Below are 13,202 nucleotides of genomic sequence, written 5' to 3' on the forward strand. Positions count from 1 at the left end.
AATGGCCGCTGAGCTCCGTGCATAGACTTTTATTGCAGGCTTGAGCCCGCCCCTATGCTGCCTCCCGATAGGCTGGGAGAGCCGTTTGCAAGGCATTATGGGGTAGCCTGATGTCAGGTGATCTTCTGTAATCCTCCATTTTAGATGTAACATGTGGCAGGCGCCAAAATGTAGCCGGGTTCGGTCAAAACGGGTTCGGCCGAACCCGGTAAAGTTCGGATTCGCTGCGAACCGAACTTTTCCTGAAGTTCGGACCGAAACCGGGTTCGGTTGTCCCGGTTCGCTCATCTCTACTAAAGAAGTATGGAGAAGGATGAGAAAAATTATTAAAGGTTTGACTGGGGTTGAGATTTTATCTTTTAGGATGATGATGTTTGTTTGACTGGTTTGGAAAGACAGAGAGCAAGAGTGTTATGGTTTTTGGTAAATTGTGTGAAAGAAGTCGTGTGGGATGTAAGAAGTGATGTTGAAGTTAGAGACTGTATAGGCATGATCTGAGGGAAGTTGTTTTTGTATTATTTATCTGATTTAAAAAGGCTCGGTACTGTTGATCTGGAAATTTAAAAAATGGAGAGCCTGGTTTCTAGGTTCCTGATATGTATTAATTTCTTTTATTTTGTTTTACTTGGTTAAATATGTCAGGTGTTGTGAAAATTATTGAACAATATCATGTACATTGTTTTGTTTTTGTGTATGATGTTTCCTTGTGCCATTTGATGTACCATTGTTTTTGAACATGTACTTTTGATGAAATGTTATGTTGTAAATTTTACTTGCAATTTTACAATAAAAGAATTAAAAAAAAAATAATAATCTGTGCTTATCAGTTTAATATCTGATACGTCCCCTATCTGGGGACCATATATTAAATGGATTTTTAGTACAGGGAGATGGAATTAGAGCTTGCTCTGTCCTCTCAATGCATTGACCTGGTATTGCAGTATCTCCAGGACCGGTGCACCCTTTCCTTGACTAAAATCAGATTTGAAAAGTGCTTTTTAGTTTTGCCATTGTTTGTTTCTTGCACATTGGATCTCTCTTTTAATCCCATTATTTGAATGCCTGTTGGACAGACAATGCATTTATACAATGCATGTTGTGTAATGTGTGATAATGAACTAATTTATTAAATGACTTGATGAATAGATTGCCACCTCTTGTGTTGTGTCTGTCTTTCTGCTGTGTTTCCAGCATTTCAATTTGGAACAGCTCATTCACCTTCCTTTTCCTCTGTCCTTCCTTCCTCCTATGTAAGTTCAAGAGCTGCACCTGAGCCAGCCAGTCACTCAGTCAACCCACAGCCACTGGTTGATGCAGCACCACAGTCAAGTAGTGGAATAGTGGAGTAAGGGAACAGAAAGCAGCCATTGCACCCGTCACAATGGACCTGTGTGTGTGCACTAGATGGATGTGATGGAATGAGCTCTCCTCCCTACATTTGAAAGAAGTAAGATTTGAAGTTGCAACAATTCCTCCCTAACCTACAAAGACGCCAGCAATTTGCCTTTGTTACTATGTTACCTGAAAAGAAGACTAACAAACTGTGCAAGGATGGAGGTTGTAGGAGGAAGGACAAGAAGGTGTCAGTAAAGTTTGAGGAGGATGCCTACCTATTTGCCATTTCGCAGTCCCCTGTCTCCCTCTTGTGGCCTCCTGGAGGCAGCTAGCTGTGCAGACAACACGGGGGGCACATGTTGCAGTGTTGCCCTCCTAGGCAATACTGGGTGACTGACTGAGCAGCAACGTCTAATGTAAGGTTCTGACGGAACTTTGCGCGTGTCATAGTGGAGCCCTAAGAAGTGAGAGCAAGCTTTATGACAAGCCTGGGCCCAGGCAGTGTTGGTCAGTGTTGGTCAGCAGGCACTGTATTGCAGGTGATTGAAGGCGTGAAGGGAGAAGGGGTGGCTGTGGGCATGCACTTGCTGCTGCTGCTAGCATTTGTCTGCACGGCAGGAGGGCATTTATATGTCGATTCCTCCGCTTTCTGCACAGCATTGTGGTGCAAGCAAAAGAAGCAAATGCTGTCTAGCTTCCTCTCTGGCCTTTTTTCACCTCCCGCCTGGCTGCTTGTGTGAGTGTGTGAGCCGGCAGGGCCCGATGGAGGTGCCCAGGAGTAGGCTGAATCGCTGCAAGGGGTGAACAGCAGTACTGGCCAGGCTCTTCCAACACGCGCCACTTTCAGGGTTATCGCTTCTTGGCCTTTTGGCTCAGATCTGTAGTGGATTTGAAACCATTAGGCAAGGTACCTACGGTGGAAACCTACCCCTTCGGCCTTTTTAGTTTATCTGGACTGCTGCTATTGAGGGGTGGCTGAAAGCTGTAGTGCCTTTTCCTTAGGAGGATCCGGATTCTTTTCGTGGAGGGAGAAATTCTTTGGACGTGGGATTCTGGATTATCGATTTGGATCAGGAGGCAATCGAGCTTGGATTTCTGGGACTGTGAGGATATTTTTAGATTTTGGATTGGAACGATGGAAGGAAGATCGGATAATTTCCAGGACTTTTTTGCGGATGATACTCCTTTGAGGGACACGATTCGTTTTGTTATCTCGCCGCAATACCGCCAGGTAAAAGAACTGGGGTTTCTTTATTCAAATGTGTTTGGTCCTATTCTGAAGATCAAGGATGGGGATTATTTTTGTGTTCAGTCTTTTAACTCCCGTGAAATTCACGATGTTACCTTGAACTCTTGCAGGATTTGTGAATTAGCGTATGCTCTCTATGAGCAAAATAGAGGACATGCTACTTTGGAGGGAGTAAAAGTCCTTCCTTTGTTCCAGTATCAGTATAAACTGCTGACAGTACAAATGTACAAACCATCCATCTCTGATATGGAAGTCACATCTTTTTTGTACAATTTTTGTGAGAAGGTGACCCTTAAGAAGCATGGGGTCACTAATTTTGGTGCCTGGAATGGAAAAAGGATCTACAGTGTGGTCTTTGAAAAATATCCAACTGCTGAAAGGGGTGTTCTAAGACCACCCCCAATTATTTTCATCAACAGAAGTAGGGGTTATCTTTTTTTTACAGGGATGCCCCAATACTGTAGAAGATATCGTAAATATGGACATGCTGACATGGCTTGTAAGCGTTGCATGAAATGCCATGATTCCGTTCATCAGGAAACAGATTGTCCTAAAAAAAGAGATGAGGAAATTATGTCAGATGAGGACTTTGTGCCTCCAGAAGAGGTGCAGGCTCCTATAGGTTCTGTGGTACAGAATAAGAGGAAAAAAAGAAGGATAAAAAGAACTCCCAGGGAAAAACAAAATCATCAGGTGTGGAGGCTTTAGTGGGAGAAAAAGGGAAAAAAATATCAAAAGAGAAAAAGGAAATGAAGAAGGAGGAACTAACCGTGGTGTTGGAGACTCCCCTTTCACCCCCTGGGCAAGCAGGTCTGCCTGGTGCTCAGGAGGAGATGGAGGTGGCAACAAAAAGTTTAAAAAGATATACGAGAGAGGAAGATAAAGTGTCTGATGAAGAGGATGACCAGAGTGGGAAGAAAAGCAAATTTCAGGATCTTATAAGAGATCTTTCTCCGTCTGAGTCATCTGAAGCTGAGTATCTAAAGATTGATACTTCTTCACCATTTACCGACGAGGGCGGGGGAGAAAGCCCTGGCATCTTGGTTAGGAGATGATCAGGGCTGCCTCTCTGAATATTCAGGGGTTTAATAACCTTTATAAACGTACAGCCATTTATGATTTTTTTAATAATGAAAATTATGATTTTAATTTTCTTACAGGAATGTAATTTAGAAAAGAGATTATGTTATAAGTATCCACAAGGTATATGGAAGGGTAAATCTTGTTTTTCAGGTGAAAACTAATTCAAAAGTGACGGGATACGTTTTTTATGTTCTAAAGATTGGGAAATTGTTAGGCATGAAGAAATATACCCAGGGCGCTTACTTATGGTGGATGTTTTAAAAGATAGCAAAAAAATCAAGTGTTTTTGCATATATGCAAATACAGAAAAAAGTATGAGAATTCACCTCTTTGAGTTGCTACAGTTATTTATCGTTGGTTCAGATCCCATCATCATTGGTGGTGATTTTAACTGTCAAATCTGTAAAAAAAAAAGAAGGATCAGTATCTGTTGTAAAAAATATTCTTTCTGCCTGTAATCTTAAAGATACCTGGGAACTAGGTGGAAAAAGAAAAGAGTATGAGCTTACTTGGAGTAATCGTGGATGCTCATCCAGGCTCGATTATATTTTTGTTTCTAGTGATTTGATGAGTTCTTCTTTTAAATCTTTTAATAGTTGTTCTACAGATCACAAGTTAATCGAATGTACACTTAATTATGAGGTTTCAGAAGGTAAGGTGCCATCACACTGGAAACTTAATGTGTCCCTCTTGGAAGGAAATAAGGTTAAAGAAGAATTCTGTAAGTTTTATGATAAATTAAAACAAAAAGAGGGCGAGTTTAATAATGTAATGGAGTGGTGGGATTTCATGAAGAGGGGTTTTAAAACCTTCTTTGTAAACTATGGGAAGAAGATAGCCTATGCAAAAAAGAAATTATGCATTGATCTTAGTTCTAGGCTCAAGTGTTTTTACTATTTAGGAATAATGGTAAAGAGATAGATGATCAAATTGAGGATGTAAAAAGTCAGATAAATAATTTATTAAAAGAAAGAGGGAAAGAGATTAGTTTTAACTCCCGAGTAAGAATCCTTGAAAAGGATGAGAAATGCTCTCATTTCTTTTTTCAAAAATTAACGGGAAAAAAGATTTTATTGAGTGTCAAGAAGCGGAAACAAACCGTGAAGAAAAATTATTAAAAGCAAAAATTAAGGAATTATTTTCCGAAAATGTGCTTGACGTCTCTTTAAAGGAACATTTTATTAGGCTTTTAGATAAAAAGTTTAGCACTGATGATTTGATGTTTTTAGAGGAGGAATTTACTAAAAGTGAAATATTAGATACGATTAATAGTTTTCAGAATTTAAAAACCCCTGGTATGGATGGTCTACCAGTAGAATTCTATAACATTTTTGGGGATGTAATAGGTGAGGATGTTGTAATGTCGGGGTAGGGAGACAGACAGGTGAGCCCTAATCTACCCGCCACTCAGTCCCTGCCTACTTGCACGGCCCATCCTAGGCGACGGCGTACAACTGGGCGACGGTCCCTACGCTCAAAATGCGCACGACAGACAAACAGACAAGGGTACACAGACGGTACCAAACGCAGAGCAGGAGCGTAGTCCGTAAAGCCAGGGTCAAAATGAAGCAAGGTCAATAATAATAGCAGGAGCAGCAGAGCCAGGAAACAGGATAGAATCACAGGCAAAGACAAGCAGGAAATGAAGGTATAAATAGACCGAGGGCGGGAGCTAGAACCGTCTGGCCAGGCTGTGATAGGTTCTCCCACGCCTGAGTGGTAGCAGATTGAGTCACTCTATCAGACCTAGGAGCAGGTGCAGACTGATAAACCACGGGCGTCGACACAGAAACTGTGTCTGGCAGATCCTTTACAGTACCCCCCTTTTATGAGGGGTCACTGGACCCTTTCTAGGTGGACATGGCTTATTGGGGAACCGAAGATGGAACCTCCTGAGCAATACCCCAGCGTGAAAATCCCGGGCAGGTACCCAAGTCCTCTCAGGGCCGTATTCTCTCCAATGGACCAGGTACTGGAGGGAGCATTGGACCATCCTGCTGTCCACAATCTTGGCCACCTCGAATTCTACCCCTTCAGGGGTGACAACATGGACCGGAGGTTTCCTCGAGGTAGCCAAGGACGGGGAGCAGCGTTTCAGGAGGGAGGCATAAAACACGTCGTGTGTTCGAAAAGACGGGGGTAACTCCAGTCGGAAGGAGACAGGGTTAAGGACCTCAAAGACCTTATACGGCCCTATATACCGGGGAGCAAATTTTTTGTTCGGGACTTTAAGGCGCAAATTTTTTGAAGACAGCCACACCGGATCCCCGACCACAAACAAGGGGTTAGCAGAACGTCTTCTATCTGCCTGAGTCTTTTGTATGCTCTGGGACGCCTCTAGGTTCTTCTGAACCTGGGCCCAGACTGTGCACAGTTCCTGATGAACGACATCTACCTCGGGATTGTTGGAACCACCAGGTGAAACGGAGGAGAACCGTGGATTAAACCCAAAATTACAGAAAAAGGGGGAGACCCCTGATGAGTTACTGACCCGGTTATTAAGGGAAAATTTGGCGAGGGAAATGAAGGAGACCCAATCATATTGACAGTCAGGGATAAAACACCTTAAAGGGAATGTGTTGCCAGCAAAACATGTTGTTTTTTTTTTTAGTTAAACAATTAGTGTGTAGGTTATTAAACATTGTTCTAATTTTTTTTATTTTTTTCACGAGTCAGGAAATATTATAAATTGGATTCAATTTATAATATTTCCCAGCACTGGTCACTAGATGGAGCAATTCCCAAAATTGCAGCATTGCATGTGGTAAAGCAACCACATTGCTTTATGCTGCAAAATTGGGAAAAAATCCCTCGCTCTAGTGAGCTCTCAGAATCCCCCCCTCCTTTATCCTGGCTAGTGCCGGGAGAAACGAGGGGTTTGAACGGTCTAACCTCCTACACTGTGTGTCGCCATTTTTTGAGCGAACACACAGTGTAGAAGGTTTACATACACTAGTAAAACACACTGAAACACGAACATACATAGAAATCACTTACCTGCTCCAGTCGCCGCCGCTCCCTCCGGTCCGTCCGCTCCGTCTGCTGCCGCTGCTCCATGTGCACAAGTCCGGAAGCCGCGACCGGAAGTAGTAATCTTACTGCCCGGCCGCGACTTCCGGTCCACAGGAAAATGGCGCCGGACGGCGCGCATTTCAAATCGGACTGTGTGGGAGCAGCGCATGCGCCGTTCCCACACACACGGCGTACACCATAGTGGATGGAACGGGCCCCGTTCGCAGTCCCTATGGGACTGGAGCTGCCGTATTCCATGGCTGTATGTGTCGTTAATCGACACATACACAAATGGAAAAAAAAATGGCAGCCCCCATAGGGAAGAAAAAGTGTAAAAATAGAAAAAAGTAACACACAAACACATAAATAAATATAAACGTTTTTAATAAAACCCTAACATAAAACTGATATAAAAAAAAAAAATTGGGTGACACTGTTCCTTTAAATATTGTTCTAGAGACTGATTAGTCCTCTCGGTTTGGCCATTAGTTTCAGGATGGAAGGCCGAGGAGAAGGACAGATCAATCTCCAACGTTTTACAGAAAGCTCTCCAAAACAATGAAACAAATTGTACCCCTCTGTCAGAAACAATATTGACAGGAACCCCATGGAGACGCAGGATGTGTTTGACAAACAAGGTAGCTAACGTCTTAGCATTGGGTAGTTTCTTGAGGGGCACAAAGTGGCACATCTTACTGAAGCGGTCTACTACAACCCACACCACCGACTTGCCTTGAGATGGAGGCATATTGGTGATAAAATCCATGGAGATATGGGTCCAAGGTCTCTGGGGAATGGGCAAAGAACATAGTAAGCCCGCTGGTCGGGACCTGGGAGTCTTGGACCTAGCACAAATTTCACAAGCGGCGACGTAGGCCTTAACGTCTTTAGGCAACCCAGGCCACCAATAGTTTCTGGCAATGAGGTGCTTGGTACCTAGGATGCCTGGATGCCAAGATAGTGCAGAGTCATGATTTTCCCTGAGTACCTTTAGCCGGAATTGCAGGGGAACAAACAGCTGGTTCCCGGGAGCTGAACCTTGATCAGCCGCAATTTCGGAGACTAAGTCAGCATCAACAGAGGAAATGATTATACCTGGGGGCAAAACACAAGCAGGATCTTCCTCCGAAGGAGGGCTGGCCATGAAGCTACGCGACAGTGCATCAGCTTTAATTTTTTTAGACCCAGCCCTATAGGTGACCAAAAAGTCGAATCTGGTAAAAAATAATGCCCATCGAGCTTGTCTCGGGTTTAGCCTCCGGGCAGATTCTAGGAAAACCAGATTCTTGTGGTCGGTAAGGACCATTACCTGGTGCCTAGCCCCTTCCAGGAAGTGGCGCCACTCTTCAAATACCCATTTAATGGCTAAGAGTTTGCGGTTGCCAATGTCATAGTTACTCTCAGTGGGTGAGAACTACCTGGAGAAGTAGGCACAGGGACAGAGATGGGTGAGGGACCTGGTACCCTGGGACAAGACACCACCCACTCCCACCTCGGAAGCGTCAACCTCCACGATGAATGGCTCCATTTGGTTAGGCTGAATCAGCACTGTGGCCGAGATAAAGTACTTCTTAAGGACCTCAAAAGCCTGGACCGCCTCCGAAGGAGATCAGCACCTTTGCGAGTAAGATCCGTAAGAGGCTTAGCGATGACCGAGAAGTTAGCAATAAATCTCCTGTAATAATTAGCATACCCCAGGAAGCACTGTAACGCCTTCAGGGAGGCAGGTTGGACCCATTCAGCCACAGCCTGAACCTTGGCAGGGTCCATGCGGAATTCATTAGGAGTGTGGATTTGACCCAAAAATGGTATCTCCTGCACCCCAAACACACTTTTTTCAGTTTTAGTAAAGAGTTTGTTTTCTCGAAGGGCCTGGAGCACCTTTCCGACATGCTCAATGTGGGAGGACCAGTCCTTGGAAAACACAGGCATGTCATCAAGGTACACTACAAGAAATACCCCCAGGTAGTCTCTTAAAATCTAATTTATGAAATTCTGGAAGACTGCGGGAGCATTACACAACCCAAAGGGCATGACGAGGTATTCAAAATGACCTTCGAGCGTGTTAAACGCAGTCTTCCACTCATCCCCCTCTCTGATGCAGATAAGGTTATAAGCCCCCCGAAGATCAAACTTAGAGAACCATTGGGCCCCCTGAACCTGATTGAAGAGATCAGGAATCAAAGGAAGGGGATACTGGTTCCTTACAGTGACCTTATTCAAGTTTCGGTAATCGATGCACGGCCTAAGACCACCATCCTTCTTCCCTACGAAGAAGAAGCCAGCACCTACCGGAGAAGTAGAGGGGCGAATGTAACCCTTGGCCAGGCATTCCTGGATATACTCTCTCATGGCTTCACGTTCGGGACAAGAGAGATTAAATATCCTACCCTTAAGGAGTTTAGCTCCTGGTACCAAATCGATTGTGCAATCGTACTCTCTATGAGGGGGTAACACTTCTGAGGCCTTTTTAGAAAAAACATCAGCGAAGTCCTGAATAAACTCAGGGAGAGTGTTCACCTCCTCAGGGAGAGAAATAAAATAAACAGAAAAACATGATGTCATGCATTCATTACCCCATTTGGTAAGATCCCCAGTATTCCAGTTAAAAGTGGGATTATGCATCTGCAACCAGGGAAGGCCTAAAACCAAATCAGACGATAATCCCTGCATCACCAGTACAGAGCACTGCTCCAAATACATGGAGCCAACAATGAGTTCAAAAACAGGGGTATGCTGCATAAAATAACCATTAGCAAGAGAAGTGGAGTCGATACCCACTGCCGGGACAGGTTTAGGCAAATCAATCAATGGCATAGCTAGAGACATATCAAATTCCACAGACATAATATTAGCAGAAGACCCTGAATCCACGAAGGCACTGCCGGTAGCAGACCTACCCTCAAAAGAGACCTGAAAGGGAAGCAAGATCTTATTAGGTTTCATATTTACGGGAAATACCTGTGCGCCCAAGTGACCTCCCCGATGGTCACTTAGGCGCGGAAGTTCCTCCGGCTGCTTATTCTTATGCCAAGGACAGTTGTTCACTTGATGCTTGTCATCCCCACAGTAGAAGCGGAGCTCTCTACGTTGTTGGGGAGACACGGAGGCCCCGAGTTGCATTGGTTCATCTGAGTTTTCCGTGGAAGAACGAAGCAACGGAACCTCGGGAGCCATCATGGGGGAGCCAGAGGAGAAAGCACAAAAACGTTCAAGTTATCGTTCCCTGAGACGTCGGTCAAGACGTACCGCTAAAGCCATAACCTGATCCATAGAGTCTGAAGAGGGATAGCTGACTAACAGGTCTTCCAGGGCGTTCGACAGACCCAATCTAAACTGGCACCTCAAGGCAGGGTCATTCCACCGAGAAGCTACACACCACTTCCTAAAGTCAGAACAGTACTCCTCAATTGGTCTCTTACCCTGACGTAAGGACACCAGCTGACTCTCGGCAAAGGCAGTCTTGTCAGTCTCGTCATATATGAGCCCGAGAGCAGAAAAAAAAAAGATCAACAGAGGAAAGTTCAGGGGCGTCAGGAGCCAAGGAGAAGGCCCATTCTTCGGGGCCGTCCTGGAGCCGGGACATAATTATTATTCACTCGCTGCCTCTCAGAACCTGAGGAGTGGGGCCTTAGACGGAAATAGAGCCTACAACTCTCCCGAAAGGAGAAAAAGTCTTCCGGTCCCCTGAGAACCGGTCAGGCAACTTGAGGTGGGGTTCAAGAGGTGAGGTGGGGGGCACTACCAGGGTTGCATCACACTGGTTGGCCCTCTGAGCCAGGGCTTGGACCTGTAGGGAGAGGCCCTGCATTTGCTGAGCCAGGGTCTCAAGGGGGTCCATGGTTGTGTCAGGGACCAGGGTAGAAATGGTATATGGGTCTGTGATTATGTAATGACGGGGTAGGGAGACAGACAGGTGAGCCCAAATCTACCCGCCACTCAGTCCCTGCCTACTTGCATGGCCCGTCCTAGGCGACGGCGTACAACTGGGCGATGGTCCCTACGCTCAATATGTGCACGACAGACAAACAGACAAGGGTACACAGAACCTAAGGGAAATGGGACAGTTGCCCACGGCAACACCGTGAGCAACAGGAGTAGTGAACGAGCCGAGTCAAACCAGGAGTGTACGAGGTACCAAACGCAGAGCAGGAGCGTAGTCAGTAAAGCCAGGGTCAAAATGAAGCAAGGTCAATAATAATAGCAGGAGCAACAGAGCCAGGAAACAGGATAGAATCACAGGCAAAGACAAGCAGGAAATTAAGGTATAAATAGACAGAGGGCGGGAGCTAGAACCGTCTGGCCAGGCTGTGATAGGTTCTCCCACTCCTGAGCCTACCAGCCTGAGTGGTAGCAGAACAAGTCACTCTAGCAGACCTAGGAGCAGGTGCAGACTGATTAACCACGGGCGTCAACACAGAAGCTGTGTCTGGCAGATCCTTTACAGATGTGTTCAAAGTTTTTTCTCAAATTGAATCTTCATTTAAAATCCCAGAGTCCTGGTTGGAGGGTCTTATCGTCTTAATTTTTAAAAAGGGTGATAAAAAATTAATCAAGAATTGGAGGCCAATTACGCTACTGAACACCGATTATAAAATCTATGCAAAATTGTTAGGTAATCGTTTAAAAAGAGTGATAGCGTCAATAATTGGAGTTGACCAGACATGCGCTGTGCCAAAAAGAAAAATTGTCGATTCTTTGGTTTTATTACGGGATATTATTTGGGACAGTAAGTACCGCAATCAGGATTTAGCTTTGATTTCCTTTGATTTTGAAAAAGCTTATGATAGAGTCTCCAATGACTTCTTATTCACAGTTTTAAGCAAATTAGGATGTTCGAAGGGTTTTATTAATCATATTAAAATCTTATACAAGGGAGGTTTTAGTAAAATTTCAGTTAATGGTTCCTTATCTGATAAAGTCCATATTCGATGTGGGGTGAAACAGGGCTGCCCTTTGTCACCTATCTTATTTATACGTGCAATTGAACCCCTCTTAGAGGCTTTTAGGAAAGATAAAGTTATTAATGTTTTTTTTATCCCGGGGTGTAAAAATGAACAAGTTAAAGTTATTGCGTACATGGATGACGTGACAGTTTTAGTGCGTGATCTTAGAAGTTTTAATAGGGTTATAAGAACAGTAGATTGGTTCTGTGGAGTAGAGATGAGAGAACCGGGACAACCGAACCCGGTTTCGGTCCGAACTTCCGGAAAAGTTCGGTTCGCAGCGAATCCGAACTTCACCGGGTTCGGCCGAACCCGTTTTGACCGAACCCGGTCAAAAATATTATACAAATCGGCAGCCACTTGTCTCTATCAATCACTGATAGAGAAAAGAGGCTGCTGATTAAAAATAAAATAAAAAGCATTTCATACGTACCCGGTCGTTGTCTTGGTGACGAGTCCCTCTTCTTCCTCCAGTCCGACATTCTTTTCTGACACGGCAGCCTGTGATTGGCTGCAGAGGCCTCTGCAGACTGTGATTGGCTGCAGAGGCCTCTGCAGACTGTGATTGGCTGCAGAGGCCTCTGCAGCCTGTGATTGGCTGCCGCGGTCACATGGGCAGAAACTTCATCCAGGAATGTCGGTCCGGATGTCGAGAGGGACGCGTCACCAAGGCAACGGCCAGGAGACCCGACTGGAGGAAGCAGAAAGTTCTCGGTAAGTATGAACGTCTTTTTTTTTTTACAGGTTACTCTATATTGTGATCGGTAGTCACTGTCCAGGGTGCTGAAACAGTTACTGCCGATCAGTTAACTCTTTCAGCACCCTGTGCAGTAAATATTTACTGACGTCGCCTAGCAACGCTGCCGTAATGACGGGTGCACACATGTAGCCACCCGTCATTACGGGGCCTCGTGCACACGACCGTAAAAACACCCGTTATTACGGGTCGTAATTACGACCCGAAATAGCGGGCCCATAGACTTCTGTTAGCCATGGGTACCTTCCCGTTTTCTCACGGGAAGGTGTCCGTGCCGTTAAAAAGATAGAACATGCTCCTATACTTTATAATGGGAGCACGGCTCGGAAAAACGACCGGCTGCCCGTGGCCGGCCGTGCTCATCTCCTGAAATACTCTGTGCTGCCTTAAACTCTGTGGACAGGTCAGGATCCTGTTTCTTTTAAATGCTGCTAGGGAATCCGCTCGATCCACAATATAAGGCTGCGCTAAAGTGCAGCACTTAAAAGAAACAGGATCCTGACCTGTCCACAGAGTTTAAGGCAGCACAGATTATTTCAGGAGATGAGCATGCAGATTCAGTGCTGCTGTGAACTCTGCTCTTACCATTACGTAGCTCTCAGTCTGTTACCTCTCCTCCACTCCTGTCCTCAATAACACCTTCATGATTGGCAAGTCACCACGTAATGGTAAGAGCAGAGTTCACAGCAGCACAGAGTATTTCAGGAGATGAGCGTGCGGATCTTGTGAGGGGTGGTGACTTGCCAATCATGTGAAGATGTTATTGAGGACAGGAGTGGAGGAGAGGTAACAGACTGAGCTACGTAATGGTAAGAGCAGA

At 45.1% G+C, this 13,202-nt stretch overlaps 1 non-coding gene across 1 annotated transcript; it reads left to right on the top strand.

The window, feature by feature from the left end:
• Positions 1–772: 772 nt before the first annotated feature.
• Positions 773–966, top strand: LOC142654405 (U2 spliceosomal RNA). Its single transcript, XR_012849026.1, has one exon. It is a non-coding gene; the product is annotated as a U2 spliceosomal RNA (small nuclear RNA).
• The last annotated feature ends 12,236 nt before the right edge of the window (positions 967–13,202 follow it).

This window comes from Rhinoderma darwinii, chromosome 5 (genome assembly GCF_050947455.1).
Source record: "Rhinoderma darwinii isolate aRhiDar2 chromosome 5, aRhiDar2.hap1, whole genome shotgun sequence".
NCBI lineage: Eukaryota > Metazoa > Chordata > Amphibia > Anura > Rhinodermatidae > Rhinoderma > Rhinoderma darwinii.